The following is a 22,935-nucleotide window of genomic DNA, read 5'->3' on the forward strand; positions in this document are numbered from 1 at the left end:
AGCTTCCAACTGCTGATGCATATGGAACTTTAGACATATGAGCAATTTCTTCATGAGTCTTGGGACACTCCTCCTTACTTAATTTGAAATGGCTAGCCAAAGGTATACTAACTGGTTTTGCATTCTACATATTAATCTTTTCAACACCTTTTCTATGTACTCACTTTGAGACAATGTTAATTTGTGATTCTTCCTGTTTCTAGTTATTCTCATACCAAGGATTTGTTTTGCAACACCCAAATCCTTCATTGCAAATGAGTTTGCTAATTTTCTTTTGAGTAAATTTATTTCCTGCATGTTAGAACCTGCAACAAGCATGCCATCTACATACAATAACAATATAATATAGCTTCCATCATTTTTCCTTTTGAGATAAACACAATGATCAGAGTGACATATAGTATAACCTTGTTCAGACATAAACCTGTCAAATTTTAGATACCACTGCCTTGGAGCCTATTTTAAGCAATACAAGCTCTTCTTCAACCTGCACACTAGTTTCTCCTTCCCTTTTACCTCATATCCTTGTGGTTGCTGCATATATATCTCTTCCTCCAAATCCCCATGGAGAAATATTGTCTTTACATCTAACTACTCAAGATGCAAATCTTCAACTGCTACTAGACTTAAAATAGTTCTGATTGAAATCATTTTCACAACAAGAGAAAATATATCATCAAAGTCTATACCCTTTTTCTATGAAAACCCTTTCACCACAAGTCTAGCTTTATACTTTTTTCTACCTCCATCTTCTTCCTTCAACTTGTAAACCCATTTATTCTGCAATGTTGTTTTACCTACAGACAACCTGATTAAGTCCCAAGTCTGTTTATGTGATAAGGAGTCCATCTCTTCTTTAATGGCTTGCTCCCACTTCTTCCTGGTTTCTATCTGTACTGCTTCTTCATAACATTCTTGTTCACCAGAATCAGTTAAAAATACATAATATAATGAAGGAGAGTATCGTTCAAGGGGTCTACTTATCCTGGTAGATCTTCTAACACCACTTTCAGGTGTTTGAGGTGCTTGTTGTTGTTGTGGTTGTTGTTCTGGATAATTGATGAGCCCCAAAAATGGATAATTATTTGGGCTCATTCAACCTCCTAACTCGACTTAATCCACCATTCTCATTAGTTTATTGCATGTTTTTGATTATATTTATGCTAATAGAGTGAATTGGGTTAGTCATTATGCCAACAAGTCTAATGGGTGCTTTGTGTAGCCTTTTTGGTCAATTTGGAGACAAAATTGAAGGTTTTAATGAGCACTTGGCAGCCAAATTCGTGGGAGAACAAGGGAGAGGATTTGTAGGAAGGTGTCCCCTTCATTTATGGGCCCTTACCTCTAATTCTCCACCATCAGCTTGGAGTTCAAGGGCCACCAAATCAATTAACACAAGGGCAGCCAAGCAAGTCAAGTAGGACTGCTGTTAACTACAAGTTTTGGGCAACCGAGTCCCTAAAGTTTAGGAGGACTGTTGGGGTCCTCAATTTGTATAAATAAGAAGGCTTAGGGCCTCATTTTGGTTAGCTAGTAGTTGGCCAATGGTTAGTCATTTTGTAGGCAGAAGTTAGCTAGTTTGTATTTCGATTTTTAGGCAATAGATTAGCTTTGCTTTCAGCTCATTTTCAAGTTCTCCTTGTGGACAGTTTTGATGTAACTCTTCTTTTCTTGCTCAATAAAGATGAATCCAGCTTTGCACCAGCTCTAAATCTCTCTTAGGAGGCTATAGCTCTTGGGGTTGGGCCCATCTCAAGCGCCCAATACCTCCTTTGTTTACTTTCATGTGTCTTTGCTGCATTCTTAGAATAAAATATGCTATTTAGATTTAAATGTTGTGTTGTTATTTAAGTTGCTCTTGATGATTAAAAAGGTTCTTCATGTTCAGATTTACTTTATTGGTTAATCACAGGGAATATATTCAGAAAAAGGCTACCAAGTACTTTGGATCTCACCTCCCCCTCAGTGGAATCATGAGCTGGGACCAATGTGACTTTGTTGCCAACAAAAACACTGTCTTTTTGCTTCACCATGCAATTAGTAGTGTTGGATTTTTAGTTGTCGAACTTGATATCAGTTTTGATTGCATGCTTCAGTTTATGATTGCTTAGTTGCATACTTATTTCACGTATTTCATTTCGAATAAACTTCTGTTCATTTCATTTTGCTGTTAGGTCAGATTAGAGTGAGGTAACTAGGTCATAGGTTTTATAAGTGTTTGTTTGTTCAGTTTGAAAAACTGCTTGTAGAGTACCTATTATCCTTCCTTACCTGCCCATACTCCATCCAACCTACTTGCTTCACCCTTCACTCAGCACCCTTACCTTACATTTGCCTCATTCGCTTACTTTTCCGTGATTCTCATCTTCTTGTGCAACATTGTTTCATCCCTCCTTGAACAAATCTCACCATCTACACCACTCCTCAACTCCATCCTCCAAGTATTGAACTCCCCTACACCCCTATTTCACCTCCATACTCATTCCTCCACATTTTCCCCTCCATCCATGCTTCAAAACCCCATTTCTGAACATCCTGTAGAAAAATTACAGAACATCCTGTAGAAATCCTAGAACATCCTGTAGAACCCCTGCAGACTTCCTGTAGAAGCTCATAAACGCGGTTTCTTGGCAGCCAAACTTTGTGAAACTCTCTGGAAGGGTGTTAGGGACTCCTTAGACCCTCTCTGAACCTTCCCGACCTCTTCCAAGCATTTCTCATCCTTGATCCACCTCTGCACAGTAAAAAGCCAGTTAAACGCACATGCATGATAATTCTAATAACTTATTCAAAAATAAAAAAGATGTTTTCTTCAGGTAGAGGTAGTCTAGACACATGTATCTTACCTTCATAGAAGTAATGGCATCTCTTTCAGTAGTTTGCATTCTCATCTTTGCATCAGTAGGACTAGCTGGTAGAATTAGGGTTTGCTAGGGTTTGCGTTTCTTTTTGGCTTTCAGTTTCTTTCCGCAAGTATATTAGCTTCCTTTGAGTTAGCTTTCATCCATCAGTTAAAAAGCTTCTTCTAAGAGCTCATAGAAGTTGGCTTAAGCCCCTAGCGGACTTGTGCCAGCTGACCAAGTGACAGCTGCGGCAAGGGCTAGTACTTGTGCATGCAGCACCGTCGCTTCCAAGTTTGTTACGAACTACCGGGTTGATAAAATTAAAGAAGGGAGTTCCAGGAGTTGTAGCATTATTGCTACAATACTGGGGCCCACCAATAATCATTATTATTTTCAAGCACCATCACTTTTTCTGTGATCTCGTCAAGCACTGTGTATTCTATGTTTTCTTTTTCCTGTTTCTTTTCCTGTAGCTGATCCTTATACAAAACCTTTTCATTGAATATGACATCTCTGCTCCTAATGATTTTGTGTTTTTCATAATCATAAAAGAGATAACCAAAATCATTAACACCATATCCAATAAAGGTACATTTCTTTGATTTTTCCTCAAGCTTTGTTCTATTTTATTTATTAATGTGGACAAAGGCTTCACAACCAAAAGCCTTTAAAAAATAGTAGTTTACCTTTTTTCTTGTCCATGCCTCCTCTGGAATACCACCATCCAAGGAACTTGAAGGCCCTCTATTTATTAGATAAATAGCAGTATCTACAGCATCTGCCCAAAATTGTAAAGGGAATCCTGCATGCAATCTCATGCACCTTGCACACTCCATGATTGTCCTGTTCATCCTTTCTGACACACCATTTTCTTATAGTGTTCCTGGAACTGTCTTCTCTCCGCGAATTCCATTCTTTGAACAATATCTATCAAACTCTTTGCTGCAATATTCACTTCCATTGTCTGATCTGAGACACTTCAGCCTTTTTCCTGTCTCATTTTGAACCAAAGATTTCCATTTATTGAAAGTATCAAATACATCAGATTTATTTCGAATACAATAAATCCAGGTTTTTATGGTTGCATCATCAATAAAAGTAATATAATAACGAGAGCCACCAAGAGATGATACCTTAGTAGGTCCCCACACATTTGTATGCACAAGCTCTAATTTTTCGCTCTTCTTTTCTTTCCCAACTTCGAGGAATCTGACTCTCTTCTGTTTTCCATAAACACAATTCTCACAGAATTTTAAATCAACATGCTTCAAACCTAGCAACAAATTTCTTGAGTGAAGAATATGCATCCCCTTCTCACTCATGTGCCCAAGCCTATGATGCCACAATGCCATATCTTCTCCTGTAGAGGTTAAAGCATTAACAGAATTAGAAATACCATTGCATAAATACAATGTACCAACCTTTTCTCCTTTTGCTATTACTAGGGATCCTTTAGTGACCTTCCAGGTTTTATCTGTAAAAGTAGTCACACAGCCTTCACCTCCCAACTGCCCTATTGAAATAAGATTTTTCTTCAGATCTGGAACATGCCTTACCTCCTTCAATAGCCATTGATTTCCATTCTGCTATTTTATGAAAACTATACCCATTCCAATGATTTTATAGGGTTTATCATCACCCAATCGAACCTGTCCAAAATCTCCTTGAACATAATCATGAAAATGTTTCCTATCAGGTGTGGCATGGAATGAGGCCCTTGAATTTACCACCCAGGCATCAATAATATTTTCTAAAGAAAGAATTAAAGCATCTTGCAACACATCACCTGTCACATTTGCTTCATGATTGTTTTCTTGTTGCGTGTCTCCTTCTTTTCCCTTCCAAGACTTGCAATCTTTCTTCAGGTGTCCTTTCTTCCTACATTTCCAGCACACTATCCCTGATCTGGATTTGGATCTGCCTTTCCTTGACTTGCTGCAATATCCTGGGCTCTTTCCTCTTTCCATTTTTCTTCCCCTAGTCTCTGCAGTCAAAGCATTACCTGATGTCTCACTAGAGATTTTTTGTTGCATTTCCTCGCTAAGGATTGCACCGACAACATCATAAAACTTTAAAGTACTATTTCCAGAGACAGAGTTACTAATGACCATAACTAAACCATTCCAAATTTATGGCAATGAGCATAGAAATAACAAAGCCCTAACTCCACCATCAAAAGTTACCCCTACAAAACTTAACTGACTGGTAATTGTATTAAATTCATTTAAATGATCAGCAATAGATCCACCTTCAGAAATTTTCATATTAAATAAGCATTTCATAAGAAATACCTTATTTGAGGTTGAGGGATTAGTTTGGCCAATATCGACATTAAATCCTCTGTTGTCATTTCCTTTGAAATATTAAACACTACCAACACTGCCAGGCATAGCCGTATTGTTCCAAGTGCCTTTCTGTTGAGAATATCCCATTCTGTGTCTGTCATACTCATTGGCTTCTTTGCCTTTCCGCTCAATGGTTGGTATAGATCTCTCTGATACAAATAATCTTCCATCTGCATCTTCCACAACTGCTAGTTTTGGCCGTTAAATTTTTCGACTGTAAACTTGCCATCTTTCGCCATTGCTCCCACTCGAACCAGGAACCCTTCTCTCCTGTGAGTTTATCAGCAAAATAGACCTTCGACTCTGATACCAGTTGTTAGAAAATTATATATTACAGATATACATAGACGCAATACAATTCCCTCATAATAATTTAGGAATTAATAATTATTTATTTGACATAATAACCATTTATCTTTAAATAGATAAACAAATGATTATTATTAATAATAACTAATAAAACAAAATAATTTTTTTATTCTAGTGACAATAGGTTTTAGCATTAGCATTATTAAAATATATAAATTAATTAATCTAAAAATTAAATATTTCTTTGCTAGTTAGGTACTTAGGGTTTAATTATCTATCAATAAAATAAAATTATTTATTATTAAATCTTAATAATAAATAATTATTAAGATTATTTTAAGATAATGTAGATTATTATTAACTAATAAATAAATTGAGTAACTAATATAACAAAATATAAAATTATTCTAGTGACAATAGATTTTAAAATTAACATTATTAAAAACTATAAATTAATTTTATTTCTTTGTTAATTAGGTACTTAGGGTTTAATTATCTATCAATGAAATTAATCTAGCTTTAAATTCCAGCCAAAACCACCTAAGGCTCAAGCGAGGCTGGTATAAAGACACCAGGGCCTGGTTAAACCATTGAGAGATCGACGAGAGTGTTGCATTGCAATATATTCATAACATTAAAAATATTGTTACTTCTAAGTTCAAAGAAAAAACGTGGTTTGAGAAAGATCTAACAGCTAAAAGAAAATTAAGATATTATAAGGAGGTCATCAACCCCACCCTAGAAGATCAAATGAATCTCTCTGTTTTAACTAGCTCATGAAGAAAATTAATATAACCAAGATTAGAATGAACTCTCAGGAGCTCCATAGTGAAATGGGTTGTTGGGCAGTTCCTAAAACACCTTGGATGGAAAGGTTCTGCCATCTCTGTGAGAATACAAACATCGAAGATGAAAATCACTTCCTTTGAGAGTGCCCTGCGTACAACCACATTAGGTCTTAGTTTCAAAATCTTTGTTGTAATACTGACCTTCCTAGCCTTTTACGATGTCAAAATTATAGTGAGCTCGGAAGGCTTCTCTCCAAGCTTTTTGAGCATAGATATAAAATCTTAAATCAAACTAAATAATTTGTTTCTTTAGGTCCGATAGACCAAAGTTTGGTCTCAGTGGACGTTAAACATCATCACCATCATCATCATCATAAAACATAAAAATAAAATAGGAATAAAATAATTTAATCTTAATCAAATCAAATCATTTATTACTTTCCTAGTTAAGCATTTAATGGATTAATTAATTAATTAATTAATTTGTTTCAGTAAAAAAGAAATAAATTAGACTTATATTTATATATATAAAAATTAAAAAAATTATAATTTAGTAATCCATATTAGGTTAAAATAAAAATTTGATTTTAAATTGAAATAAACTAATTATATTTAATTAGGTTAAGTTACTGATTTTTTTTTTTTCCACTGGAAAAATCAGTAATTTTTATTAAGATTAGAAAATTACATATAGTAGATGCCATTGGCATTGCTGCTGTAATGCATATGCTGTAACAATACTTGTCCTGCTAAACAGGAGCTAATAATCAATCAAATAGACAATCTAGATTTTCCTACCCTTCTTTTTTTCCACTTTCCGCCTGTTAGCACTTGAGATTTCACCCTAGGCTGAGGAAGGTAAACCTTCAAGGCAACATCAAACCATTTCACCTCGTAGCTAGCCCTACGGGGTATGAGAAAGCTCTCTCCGGTCAAACTCGGTAGATCTTTCAATAGGATGAGCTGACCCAATTAGGAACATTGATATTAGGCTAGTAAACTGATAAGGAGGGTTGATTTAAAGTTTTTGGGGTTTTTGGTGGCAATTGGAGGATCTGCAATTTTAGGGTGTGGGGATTTGACACAGTTTCTGCAGGTGGGTCTTTGGGGCAAGGTAGGAGTTTGTGCTGATGCCTTTAGCTGAGATGGATGATCAAGGAAGAAAAAGAGAAGCTAAAGAGGGCAAACGATGACTTTGAATCCTCTCTAGACAGTGGAAAACATAAACATTAAACAAATTTGAAAGCTGAGCATGGCAAGCATGAATTCAAACTTTATCACTTCATTTGTTTAATAAGCTGCAGTAAAGAAAGAGATGGAACACATAAACACACTTACAATTACAATAAGAGAACACACCATCAACACAAGAGTCCACAAGAATCCCAATGATGTCTGCAAAACCCTGGTCTTCCTTTTCCTCAAATTGCAGAGATACAAGTAAAATATACAATAGGAGCTTCTCCCTCAAAAGTCCAACCTTCCAACCTCTGAAAATGATTGAGAAAATACATAATATAGGCAATCCAACCTCTTCCCTTGCCTCTAGGGGTCGAACTTATCCTTCTAGGAGCTGTTTCAACCAATTCTAAACTGAGCACTAAAATCTAGGCAGTCAAAACAACTTGCCTCTATAAGCTAGGAAACCAATCCATTCATTAAATATTTACCCTTTACATGAATGAATCTTCTAGAAGTGTTAAACAAGAGTAAAAGTTTCTTAGAGTTACAATAATTACATCAAAGATAATCATCTTCCACCCCAAAAAGTCAAACTGAGTCAAATCTGCGTTTTCTGGGCTGTACAGTGCAATTTGGCAAAAAATTGCCTGACTGGTCGCGCCCCCCTTCCTGACTGGTCGCGCCCCTTTGGAGCTCTGTTTGGGGTACTTTCAGGTGGCCAAAATGAGTAAAAGTGGGCTTTTTGGAAAGGTCTGTGAGTCTACTTTCCAACCCAACTGGAATTTTTGAATTTGGAGTTGATTTGACCCCTCAAAAGTCATTTCTCCCAAGACATCTTTCTGCAACTCAAAATAGGGGCAGAAAGTCAAAAATTGCATGTATTTTGAGCTTTTGGAAGCCCAAATCTCCATAAAATCTGAAACCCATCCATATGCAAGTGTATTTTTGCATGAAAATTCCAAAAATGCAAAGTTTTCCCCGTTCTGAGTTGCCCCCATGTATGGTCGCGCGCGGGGTGAGACCAGTCAAATGGCCAAAACCTGTAAAATTCCCAAAAATGCCAAAAATGCTTCAAAACTCTCAAAATTTCTTGAGTTTGCTGCTAGGAGGATGCTAATGAGTATCATGGTGAGTGAGAGAGGCCTCAGCCAAGATACGGAGCGGGTTGGTCTTCTTTCTCCTTTTTTGTGCCTTGGCCAAACTCCTTGGATCCGACGATTGTAATTTTGGCATTTCTCTAAAACCATGACACCTGTGCAAAAAGTGAAGGAGGTTTTTCTTCTTTGGCATGTTATGGACAAAAATCTCTCTCATTTTCCCAAAATTCATCTTTTATTACTCTGGAACATCATTTGAGTGCGACTTGTCCCGATGTGTGAAACAAGGGATTTTGTCGAAATGAAGCGAAATGAAGGGGATAGGGGGCTTCTAAATTCTTGGGGAAATTTTTGGGAGTGGGAAGGGATGTTAGGAAGCAGGGGAAAGTGGAATCTCAGAGATTGAGTGAGGGGAAGGGGTCGAAAAGGGCAAAACACAGACCAAACCTAGAAAATTGTTAGGTTGTAGCTAGAAACTTGGGTTTGTGCAAAAATGAGGAATTTGGCGGATCTAAGGGATGGGAAGTGTTTGATAAGGTACTTTAAGGATAGGGGAAGGTGTATGAACATCTGGAAACAAGTTTTGCTGATGATTTGACCGTCCAAGAGAAATTGGCTTCAAAACCCTAGGAGAGGGAAACGAACTTGCCAAAGCACAACTGAAGCATGAACAAGGTGTGAAAAGACTCATTAGACACTGACATGATAATGAAAACCCAATGAGTGATGATAGACTCACTTGAATGATGACATGGACTGACATTTGGGCAAACCCTAGACCTAATGCCTAGTGACCAAATTTTGCTTGAGAACTCTTTGAAAAGACAAAATTTGATCTTGACACTCTGAGAACACTTTGTAAGAGCATATTTGATCACTGTAGGAAGGCTGGAAAGACTGACACTAACACCGCCAACCTTCATTGTTAGGCAGGGCTGTTACAATAATCATTTGTGTTTCATTTGTTGTCCTTTTCAGAATCTGTGCTTGTTGGCGAGTATGCTCGTTTGCTGCCTCCAATCTCCTGCCTGGCATTCTCATATTGCTGCTGTGGGTTACCTGCATTTGTGTCTATTGCTCCTTCGATCAGATATTCATTATTCTGTATGTGGTGACGATAGCTTGCATTGCTGATTTCTGGGTTGTTCTTTTCGTCTTCATCTTCTTGTAGATTGCTGGTGGCTTCCGAGGTTAAGTTACTGAATTAAAAGAAAGAAAAATTAAAATTAAGATTATACACTAATCAAAATTAAAAACTAATTATACAAAAATTAAAAATTAAAAAACTAATCATACAAAATAAACTTAGTACATTATAAAAATAAACTTATTACATTTAATATATTTATTAATGTGTTATCTCATTAGAATTAATTAGTTTTATTATTCACTAATTCATATTAGGTTAATTAAAATAAGGAATTCAATTAAATTAAAATTAAATTAAATTAATTAAAACTAAAAATAATGAAAATTGAATAGTATATGTAGGTTAATATTTAAATTAGTCGGCTTCTGCTTGAATTTATCATACTTTAGGTTTTTAGTTATCTGTTCTGGTCGGAATATTCTTCTCTCAATCTATCACTCACAATCTATCATTCATTTTCTCTCCCAATGATGGACCCCCTTTGGGGTTTGAAACGTCGACATAATGAACATAGTACTGTGGATAATCTAGATCATACTGTTCCAAAAAACTACCACCGAAGCTTAAAGTCTAACATGAAATTATTCTCGTTTACATGATTTTTGGGCAAATATCATTGTTTGATGTAGTGCAGATGTTTAAGAAGTAGAGAAAGATTTCATAGCAAGCAACCTCCTTCCAACTTCATCCATCCATGATCATTCCTCATTTTCACTAAGACCCTCACCAATTTCATCATTCTTCAAGGAAACTTCTCCAAGCATGTTGAGCAAATCCAACCATCTCCTTAAACCTTGGTTTTGAATTCTAAGTGATCCTAGGCACTTACTCCATTCCATCCACCAACCACCTTCCCTAAGCTTTCCATCACCATCAGCACCCATCATTTTGCTCTTGGTTGTATCCCGTAGAAATACAGGGAATCTTGTAGGTTTTTAGGACATGCTATAGGTTTTCTTGTAGTGGCTTGTTTTGAGGCCGAATTGATGGAGAACCTATAGAAAGCCACACAAGGTCACCTAAAAGTCTCCCAAACCTCCCAACCATCCACCAGCATCCCTAAGCCACCTACCACATCACCAAAAGAGATTAGATTTTACTTGTTTTTCCATAAAAATATTAAAAAAAATATATTCGTTGTAGCTATTTACATGCACAGTAGTAGAATGTTGATGCTTTGAATTTACATGCTTAAGATAGTTTAATTTCATCCATTTTAATCTAGCATTCCTTCTGAAACATAGTCTCTTAGTAATTAGGTAGGAAATGGTGTGTTTTAGCATTGGATTTCAGTCTTTTTCCTTACTGAAGTAGACAATCTCTCTCTTAGAGTAGATTTATCTTTCCCACATTAGTAAGCAAGCTTCTTCTGAATCCATAGAAGTCTGGATTGAAAATCCTAGTGGCCTCTCGCCAGCTGAACAATGGCAAAAGACAGAACCATCACTTTTACTTGTGTATACAGCATTGCCACCTCCAATTTTGTACGAACCCCGGGTTGATAAAGTAAAGTTGGTAGCCCTAGGAGTTGCAACATTCTTGCTGCAATACTGGTGCTCATCACTTTTTGGCACCATTACCAAGGAGGTGTCTAAGTAATATGTGATTACTGCTTTCTTTTTTCCATATTTTGTTTTTGATATTCTGCTAGTAGCTTCGTTTCTGCAAGAGTAATTTAGTTGCTTTCTTTTCCATTTTGCATTCTTTGCTTTCCTTTCCATTCTGCAAGTAAGATGTCATGAAATCAGTTAGTTTTCATTCAGTGTGCAATTTCAATTCTGTAATCACTTTCAAAGTTTGAAAACAAATTCAAAACAAAACAAAAACATTTTTTTTCATACATTCTAGGAATAGGGATAACTTAGGGAATTTTTTGCCAAATATCCCCACTGCTTCAAAAAACCAACCTTCCCTCTTCTTCGGTGGCTGTGAATTGGAGGAATCCTTAGGTGAGCAACCTGAAATATTTGAAGAACCTATAGGGGAATAAGAAGAAGAAGAACCCATTCCTACTGGTCCAATGACCGAAAATAGAAATGACATAGGGAATAGAGAAAGAGTTGAGGGTGCCTTTCCCATTAGGGAAACCAATGGGGATACTAAGATGAAGAATATAAGCCCCTCTTCCCTTCCTCATTTCCATGGCCTGACCTCAGAAGATCCAGACACTTTCTTGTTTGAATTTGCTGTCATATGTCGAACTTATGACTACACCAATGATGAGCAAAAGTTGAAACTATTTCCATCCACTCTCAAGGATGCAGCTTTGCGCTGGTTCATGGGTTTACGTGGGGATAACATCACAACTTGGGATCAGGTGTAGTAAGCCTTCAACAACAAGTATCGAGACTACTGCAGGTCTAAAGACACTAAAGAGGAAATTTTTACGATGACCTTAGGTCATGATGAATCCCTATAAGATTATGAAGAAAGATTCCAACTTAGCTACAAAAGGGCCACGTGTACCCTTGACCCTGAGTCAGTAAATCTAGTCCTGCTTAGAGGAGTAACGAAACATATTCTGGATACCCTAAACTTGCTAGCAGGAGGGGATATCTACCAGTTACCCAATGAGGATATCAATACTATATTTAGAAACCATTCTAGGGAAGCTAGGAAAAAGGGTAGGGGTAGTCAACCTATGGTTAGTCCATCCTCTTCCAATATATCCATCAAGGGCGAAATTGGAAAGATGCTGAAGGATTTCAAGAGTGAGATGCTGCAAAACCTTTCCCTACAGATGGATACTATGCACATTAAGATAAAACAGGAGGAAGCAGAGAGAGCCTTAGCCATTTTATGCCCTAGATGCACCAGGAGGCACCCTAGGAATGAATTTCCATTGAATTCTATTGAAATCTGCTCAGTCTGTGAAGAAAACCACTCCACAGACAAGTTCCCTTCTCTCCCTAGACTAAAAGTTGTATATCAAGGAGATGAAGGGGTAACTGAACAACTCTGCTACATAAACCAAAGGAGACCTCATGGGCCTAGGCCATACTAGCCAGGCATGCAAGGGTCATCCCATGCATATTAAAACCCCAACTAGGCCACATCCATACGTTCTTGCCCCCCTTGCTCATCCTTCCTGGTCTACACCTCCTCCTTGGTCCTTTACACCTCAGTATCATTCCCAGCCAACCAACTAGTCATTTCAACCATATGCTCCACCACAACATCAGTGGAATGCATCGTCCTAGGGGTGGAGGCCCCCATACAACAATGCTCCAGCCTTATTGCCTTCACCACCTGCTCAACCACAACTTTTACACCTTGCTCCACCTAAAAAACCCCAGATGCCTTCCCAGACAAATCTAAACCCGAACAACAGATAGGCACAACAAGTATACGATGGAGAGATATCCTATCCTGCTTATGTTGTGGAGATTTAGGAAATCACGTTGAGATCTAGGAGGATACTCCTAGACAACCAAACTCTACCTCCACCTAGGGAGGTTGAGGAAGAAAGAGAGGAAAGGATGCCTAAAGTAAATCCACCACCCTTTCCTGAGAGATTAACCCAACCACTCTAGCCTACCCTAGAAGAGACTGAACTTCTGGGAGAATTGAAAAACCTCTGTGTCAAAATTCCACTTCTCCAAGCTATAAAATATGTACCTATTTATAAAAATTTGATCAAGGAGAAGTGCTCCAAGCATCCAAGGAGGTGAAGAAGAGATGCCCCTACCATTAATGTCATTGGACAACTGTCTGACTTAATGCTAAGGTAGGTAATATATCCAAAGTATTTGGACCCTGGAAGCCCTGTAGTAGATGTTCACATCAATGGCACCATTGTCCCACACACTCTGATTGATCTTGGGGCTTCCATTGATGTGATGACCAAGGACACCATGCTCAAGCTCAACCTCCAGGGTTCATTGAGAAAGACCACAACGGTCGTGCAACTTGCAAACCGCTCCATAGTGACCCTTGAGGAGATTGTGGAGGATGTGATGGTCTCCATTGACTATTGGGAATACCCTGTAGCTTTCCTAGTTCTCCAGCCTAAGGCCAAGCTTACTAGTTACCCTCTCATCCTTGGGAGACCCTAGCTAGCCACTACCGATGCCTACATTAGCTGCAGGGCTGGGAATATGACTATCAAGACTGGGCATATGTCCAAGCAGTTAGTCCTATATCATCCTACCTAGCCATCTCTAGAACATGACTTACCTTTATGGCTGGAAGAGGAAGAAGAAGATGAAATTTATTCTACCCAAATCTATACCTTAAAAACAACCATGGGAGGGGGACAACTAGATGAAGATGATTTGATTGAGCACATACTCCGAAGTCCAAATCCCAGTACATTGTCCTTAGAAGAAGTAGTGAATGAAACCTAGAAAAACCATCAAATTGATCCATGCTTAATCAGTTACACCCCTATCCGTGTCAAAACCATAGAATTCAACCCTGAGAGAAATTTGAAAATCAATCCATCTCTTTCTGTTAACCAAGAAGAAAAGTTGTGCAACATGCTAAGGGAACACCTAGATGCCTTTGCTTGGAGTTACAAGGAAATGAAGGGAGTGCACCCCTAGGTGTGTACTCACCACATTCATATCAAAGAGGGTTTCAAACCAGTTTGGAAACCCCAAAGAAGGATGAATCCAACTCTCAAAGAAGAATTGCAAAAGATGCTAGATGCAAAATTCATTTACCCTATCTCCGACAATGAGTGGGTCTCTCCTTTGGTGTTGCTCCCAAAGAAAAATACTAAGTGGAGGATTTTTGTTGATTACAGAGAGTTAAACAAAGGCACAAAGAAGGACCATTTCCCTCTACCCTTCATTGACCAAGTGCCAGGTTGCCTGGTAGGAAATTTTTTTTCTCTTTCCTAGATGGATTCAACAGGTACAATCAAATCCAGATCAGCTCAGAAGACCAGGATAAAACCACCTTCACTTGTCCACGGGGTAATTTTGCCTATAGGGCTCTTCCTTTTGGCCTATGCAATGCTCCTGCCACTTTCCAGAGAGAAATCCTGATTATCTTTACTGAGTTAGTCCATGATGCAGTAGAGATCTATATGGATGATTTTACACCTTATGGATGTGATTTCCAGGAAGCTTTGTCCAACTTAGGTATGGTGCTGAACAAATGCATTGAAATGAACCTGTCCCTTAGTCTCAAAAAATGTGAGTTCTTGATGACTAAAGGGACTATGCTAGGTCATTCAATATCCCAACAAGGACTACGGGTGGACCCAAACAAAATAGCGATCATCCAAAGGGTCCCACCTCCACAAAAGAAGAGAGATGTTAGAAGTTTCCTAGGATTAGCTAGATACTATCGAAGGTTTATAAAAGACTTCAACAAGTCAACTCCTCCTTTATTTGGGTTGTTGGCCAAAGAATCTGATTTTGTATGGTCAAAAAGCTGTCAAGAGGCCCTGGACACCCTAAAGGACAAGTTAACCACTGTACTGATTCTTCCAGGTATAAATTGGGCCCTTCCTTTGCATATACATGTTGATGCCTCACACAAAGCCATAGGAGTAGCTCTAGGCCAGATAGATGAAAAATTTCCTTATGTTATCTACTTTATTAGTAAGAATCTGTCAAAGGCTGAACTAAACTACACAGTGACCGAAAAGGAGCTCCTGGTTGTTGTGCATTCATTGAACAAATTTAGGCATTACATTACAGGTTATCAAACATTTGTACATACTAACCATGCTGCAATCAAATATTTAATGAATAAACCTAATGTGAATGCCCAAATTATTAGATGGTTACTTTTATTACAACAATTTGATCTAACTATTGTTGATAAGCTTGGTAAAGAAAATGTTGTTGCAGATTTTTTGTCTAGATTAACTTTGCCTGCAGGTGAGGAAGGAATAGTTGATTATTAGTTACTGGATGAACACTTATTCACCATTTCAGTTCTCTCTCCATGGTTTGCTAACATAGAAAACTATTTGGTATCTACAAAGTTCCCACCGAACTTTTATTCTAAAGAGAAAAGAAAGATTGTGAGGAAGAGTGCCCCATTCACTTGGATTGGGGGCAAACTCTTCAAACTAGGCTTGGATCAAATTCTGAGAAGATGTGTCAGGGAGGAGGAAGTCTTTGACATCCTTCTGACCTGTCATGATGGGCCTTGTGGGGGTCACTTTGTAGCAAAGAGGACAACATTCAAGGTGTTACAAGCTGGTTATTATTGGCCCACTCTTCATCGGGATGTGAAAAGATATATTAGTCAGTGTCATCGGTGCCAAAGGATGGGAAAGCCTACTCCAAAGGATGAAATGCCTCTGCAACCTCAAGTGACCTTTGAGCCATTTGACAAGTGGGACATGGATTTCATTGGGCCTATTGACCCTCCTTCCAAGAAAAAGAAATATATCATTGTGTGCACTGACTATCTAACTAAGTGGGCTAAAACCAAGGAAATCAAGGTAGCAACAAAGGAGAAGGTGGCTGAGTTCTTAAGGGAGAATGTATTCTACAAGTTTGGGTACCCTAGAGAACTGGTCACTGATCAAGGCAGCTAATTTACCTCCAACATGATTGAAGGCTTGTTAAGCCAACACAAGATTAAGCATAGAACCTTGTAGTGGTTCCAGCTAGGGTACTAGACTAGACTCTATATTTAATATCGACCGAGGTGCGTAAGCTTAGAGGCGTGGTCTAAAATATATAGACATAAAGAATCTCTGGCCAAGTGATTAGGATGTAGGATACAAGGCTTCTTTATGGAAGACCGGAATATGTAGCCTATCATTCACACACCTAGTTTACCCTACTGATATGCTTGATTACAGTGCTTGTTATGAGATGCATCTATCAAATCAAACCATGAAACTAAGTACTGTGTATGACTGTAACAATGATTTTAACCTCCTTACAGAGGTATCACTTAGAAAACCCTTGTTTGGTAAACACACACAACATGCAAAGATATTTACACTATCAAACTATATAAAGAGAGCATAAATGAACTGTGAAGCAAAACAGAGTTTATAATAATGTCTCTATAAGTCACATAGGGATCGAATCCCTTACAAGACTCCCTTCCAGATCCTAGTGCTGACCATTCAACATAACCATAAACCATTCATAAGCGCACACCATAGACATGCAATGAAAATCAAAGGCTATTGAAATCAAAAACTATGTAACCGCTATGAAAACCATGAACTGTGTAAATTGAAAGCTATGTAATCGTACTGTGATGCAAACCATATGCTATATAAATCGAATTCAATATAAATACTGTGCGAACATGTGATAACTGAAATGTAACAAAACAAATGAACAGTATACCAATCGAAGAACGCAGGGCCCGTCCGCGCCTAAGGGTATACTGGCTATAACTGATCAGCTATCAAATCAATGCAAGAAGTATACACACGTCGTGACTGTGAATAGGTCTGTGTATTAACTTAAAACTCTGTTCTGAGAAAAACGATTTAACAATTCAACAACTAAACTCTAAACATAACCCTGACTGTATTTACATATGCGTACGCACAGCCATGTCATCGATTCAATGAATGTACATTCGGCTGTTGCCACTTTTATCACATAAGCCTTTTCAAAATGTTTCCATGCCAAGTGTTTCAAAAAGAACAAAAAAACTAAAATGAAAATGGAACAATGCTGTTGCTGCTTTTGTCTGTCAGAGTGCCCTGCTTTGACTTGAGTTGACCGCATACATAGGAGGTTCGATTTGGCTGGGAGAGAGGTGTTTGTCCATGCTTGGACATTCTGCTTTTCGCCCATGCCTTTCGTTCTAGCTCATCTGCTGCGCCACATGTCAAACGATAAGCTCATTACAGGATGTAGGTACTTCCTGTAACCAAGTCATCAAAAACTTCCAATTCTTGAACATAAAACCCCTAAATTAATTTATATGCAATTTAATAACTATAAAACGATTAATAATCAATATTCAAGGATTTTGAGGGATATATGATGAAAATGTATGGATAAATGACATGTTTTTGGGAAGGAAAAAGGGTCTTGGGATGATACCAACATCTCTCCCCGACTTAAGGACTTAGCATGTCCTCATGCTACCCCAGAAGTACTCCCCTTGAACTCTGTCCCTGCATGGATCTCTGCTGCCTTGAGCAAGGTATCTACATTCTTCTGCACCTGGTGATCTTTCTGTCCCTTGAGCTCCTGCTTTAACTTTTTATATTTTTATTTAAGAGCCTTCTTTTGATTGTACCACTTAGTGGCCCAGTTGGAAATCTCAGTTTGCTCAGTCTCCAACTCACTGATTCTTTCCTTTAGCTTCTCATTTGTTTTCTGTGTTTCTTTGCTTTGCGCCATGAGCATTTCATTTTCCCTTTTAATAACTTTTTCCAACATGTCAGCTTCCATGAGCTCTTCCTTCAATTCTTCAATTTGTTTTTCTAATTTCTTCTGTCTTTTGGTGGGAGGTGGTGAACATTTCTTCTGTTTGTTATGGCTCTCTATCTCCATGTCAACTTCTGGTGCTGGTAGTGAATGGTCACCACTCTCAACATCCATTTGTGCAGGTGCATGAGATTCAAACTGGTCTTCTTGCAGCTGAGTTTTTGGTGTCCTCCTTGTTCTTCGTGAGTAGGTGGTAAAATTTTTGTCTTTCTCAACCCTCTTGGCATCCTCTTTTTGCATGTTCCTGGTCCTTATGCTGCCCACAGGTAGAGGTGCTCTACTGGCTTTGGACACTGGAATTTCCTCATCAATGTCCTTCATAAACCTTGAATCTTCTTGCACTTCCTCTTTTTCCTCCTCATCTCTGATTTGATTGACAGCTAAGAATTCTTTCCATGGCTTCCCTCGCTTCTGCAACTCATGTTCAATGAGGATTTTAATTAGGCCAAAATGGTACAGGCTTTTGTCTTCATTCCCTTTTTGCTTCTGGATAGTTTTTGCCATCTTTGTTAAACTTTGCAGCAGAAAATATGGCACACTGATTACACATTGTTTCTTTAAATGGAGGAGTAGCTTGATGTGGTATAGATAAACAATACTATACCTACCTTCATAGGTTATGAACTTTTGAAGAATGTAAACCATTTCATCCCAAGGATGAACTAACCAGCTTCTTGGAACACCCTTCTTCCAGTTTACTGAGGAAACTCTAGATCTGGACATGAACTGTGTCCATGATTTCTCCTTGAATTGTTTGGTTTTAAAGTACTTTTCTCCTTCAGGACTAATTCCAATTTCCTGAGCTATAGTATCCTCTGAGATTCTGAAGGAGAAGGTGCCTATTAGGGCCTTTTCTCCATTAAAGGTGAAGGCAAATTTCTTGGTGATTTCCTCATTACTCCCATGGAATTTTTCCAGGAAAGGCAACCACTGTGTTTCTCTAAGAATCTCAATGCAATCCTCATGGTATTGTGAGCTGTCGAATGTACTGGGTTCGACCCTATTAGTCATGGTGATGGCAGAGGGTTGTGCCTCTAACCCTTCTCTGTCTATACTCTTTAAAATTTAAACACAGAAATGCCAAGTTGGTTACCTGGTATATATCGCTTCCTTCAGTCTTCAATATGGTGTTTGGCCGGTCGATATGACTGTGATGGGAGTTAGAAGTAGAATGGTGATGCTTTCCCTTTTCGGCGTTCACTGGTTTCATTGTGTAAACCGATCCCAAACAGTGATACTCTCCTCGGCGCTCCTTGCTTCAGATTTTCACTTTGTAACTACACCCAAATGATAATAATCTCCTCGCGCTCCTTGCTTTTGATTCTCACCTTGGAATTTATGGGAATCGAGGGTGGAAAGGATGGTGAAATAACCCTGTACTTCAATTCATAATGTAATCATTCATTTAAAAACAGAGTGCTGTACGCTTGCATGCATGTTATCATAAGAACGCTGAGAGCGTACCCATAGTGCTGGGCTATAATGCTGGGTGGCGAAGTTATGATTCGGCTGTGTGTGGAGTATAATATATAGGCCGCTTATTATGATTTGACTGTATGGAGTGAAATATATATATATATATATCTATATATATATATATATATATATATATATATATAGGCCGCTTCCACATCTATCTCCTCATTTGTATTTAAAAATACACAGCTCACCACGTGTCCTTTTCAATGAGTATTCAGTCATATAGAGAATGTTGGTATGCCTGTAGGGTATATGACAAGGTGGATGTGTTGGTAATGGGTTTTTGGGATATGGATAGGTTAATGTAGGGGAATGATGAGAATTGGTGGGATAAGGGTGATAGATTGATGCATATAGGTATCCTTGAAATCAATTACAACAGCTTATAGTCACCAAAGTTACATTAAAAACCAATCTAGGAAATTAAATGTTTAAGAACAGAAATACATTACTCCTTTGTTGATCATTTGACATGCTGAGTTGCTAATTCTTTTTGACTGTTCTTTTTGACAGGTCCTCTGAGGGAGGTTGAATGCACAGGTCACAGGTCTTTTGAGAATTTTTTTTGAAGATATAACAGGTCCCTTTGAAAGATTTGAATGTACAGGTCCCTTAGAGAACTGAAGATGTAACAAGTCCTTTGAGAAAACTGAAGGTGTTCATGCAGCTCTTTGTATTGTTACAGGTTCACTGAGCTTGCCATTTGCTGAAGTGTTGGTAGCATAGATGTCTGAACAGAACAGGTCCCCCTGCAAAATATTTATAACCAGGTCCCTATGAAATAAAATCATGACAGAACAACTTATTTGTTAAAGTCTGGAATTACTGCTGGTAACAAGCTGTTGTTGGAAATTTATAGTGAAATATAGAATAAGAAATCTGAAGTATTTACAAGGGAGAGATAAAAGTAATAGAACAGATGCCTCTCTCCCCGACTGAAAGGTTGACTTGTCCTCAAGTCATGATTTAACTGAGAAATGAAACAATGAACAAAAGAAAGAGAATTCATACCCGCCAATAAATTGGTTTTCAGGTAGGAATTCGGGGTTAGATTGTGCCAGATACTGGTTTTCACATCTAACCCATTATTATTTTTTTTATTTTTTGTTTTATTTATTTTTTATTTTTATTTTTATGATTTTTTCCTTTTTATTTATTTATTTATTTATTTTTCTTTTTGATTTTGAAATTGAAAGGAAATGAAATTAAGGCAGTGATACTGCAGCTGAGGGCTGCAGTATCTCAACCTCTTCTTGCTGAGATAGTGTATGGAGAAAATCTTGCTTGCTGATGGGCTTGTTGTACAGCTTCAGGCGATGACCGTTGACTGTGAAGGAATGACCTTCGCCATCAATAGTTTGGAGCTTTACTGAACCATTGTCATAAGCCTGAACAATTTCATAGGGGCCCATCCAATGGGTGGTGAGCTTAGCTTTATGATCCTTGAATTTTGAATCAAAAAGCAGAGCCCAGTCACCTTCCTTGAAGTGCTTCTTCTTAATGTGTGAATCATGCCATTGCTTCCTGTGCTGTTGCATGAGGATGGTGGTTTGTTCTGCTTGCTGCCTCATCTCATCCAGCTGGTTCAACTGCTGGATTCTCTCCTTTTGTGCTTGATCCAAATCAATTAGTAAATCTGCAGCTAATTTAAAAGTGTGAATTTGGAATTCAATAGGAAGCATGACATCCTTACCGTACACCAATTGGTATGGTGTAAATCCGGTGGTATCTTTCCAAGTAATCTGGTAAGCCCAGAGTGCCTCTTTGAGCTTTTCTTCCCAGTTTTTCCGGTTCATTGCAACAGTTTTGGTAATGATCCCCTCCAAGGTCTTGTTGGTTGATTCCACCTGCACATTGGCCTGTGGATGGTAGGGGGTACTTTTCCTATGCTTTATTTGGCACTTGTCTGTGATGTCCTTCATGAGCTTTGAGGTGAATTGAGTACCTTGATCAGTGACAATTTCTCTTGGCACTCCATACCTCACAAAGATCTCCTCAAAAAGGAAATTGACTACTGTGTGTTCGGTTTCTCTTACCAGTGCTTTTGCTTCTGCCCACTTTGTGACATAATCAGTACATACTAGGATGTACTTCTTACCATTAGAGGCTGGGTTGATAGGTCCTATGAAGTCCAGAGCCCACTTATCAAATGGTTCTAAGTGAACTTGGGGCTGAAGGGGCATCTGATCGGTAGCTGTTGGTCTGCCCATTCTTTGGCAGCTGTCACAACTCTTTACATACTTCTTGGCATCCTTGAAAATGGATGGCCAATAGTATCCAAGAGTAAGAACTTTGAAGGTTGTCCGCTTCGCTGCAAAATGCCCACCACAAGGTTCATCATGGCAATATTTTAAAATGTCAATTACCTCATCATTTCGTACACATATCCTAATGATCATATCAAAACCAGTGTAAAAGAGATCGCCATTAAGCCATGAATATCTAGCACTTTGTTTGATTAGTCTTTTCCTCTCCTTTGCAGTGAAATGTGGAGGTGTTCTACCTGTAGACAAGTAATTAGCTAAATCAGCAAACCAAGGAGTTACTATGGAAATTGCAAATAAGTGCTCATCCAGAAAAGAATCCTCAACAGGAACAATCTCACCTGGATTTTGCAGTCTAGACAGAAAATCTGCCACCTGGTTTTCTTTGCTTGGTCAATCTAACACTGTGATGTTAAATTCCTGTAACAATAGTAACCATCTGGTAACTCTGCCACTAGTTATTGGTTTATTCATGAGATGCCGAATGGCAGAATGATCAGTATGTACAAAGACTTCATAACCAGTTATGTAATGGCGGAATTTATTCACAGCATAAATGATGGCAAGTGTTTCCTTTTCTGTAACTGTATAGTTTAGCTCGACAGGGGTGAGATTTTTACTAATGAAATAAATTGCATATGTACAAGATTCTTCTTTTTGGCCTAAGGATGCACCTATTGCAGTTTCAGATGCATCGGTAAAAATATGAAATGGTAAACTCCAATTAGGCCCCCTCAGGACTGGTGCGGTAGATAGTTTCTTTTTGAGTTGTTCAAATGCATGTTGGCAGTTCGCAGTCCAATTGAAAAGTACATCTTTGGCTAAAAGTTTAAACAAAGGTAAGGCTATCTTGCTAAAATGCTCAATGAATCTGCGGTAATAACTAGCATAGCCAAGAAAAATTCTTACCTCTCTCTGATTCTGTGGAATAGGAAAATCGGCAATAATCTGGATCTTGGCTGGGTCAACCTGGATGCCTTGAAAAGAGATATAATGGCCCAACACTATCCCTTCGTTTAACATCATGAAGCACTTTTCGTTGCTGAGGGACAGGTTAGCTTCAATACACCTTTTCAAAACTCTCTCTAGATTTTCTAATGCAT

The sequence above is a fragment of the Pinus tabuliformis genome, chromosome 8 (genome assembly GCF_031772625.1).
Source record: "Pinus tabuliformis cultivar Carrire ecotype Pingquan chromosome 8, CPIR1, whole genome shotgun sequence".
Taxonomy (NCBI): domain Eukaryota; kingdom Viridiplantae; phylum Streptophyta; class Pinopsida; order Pinales; family Pinaceae; genus Pinus; species Pinus tabuliformis.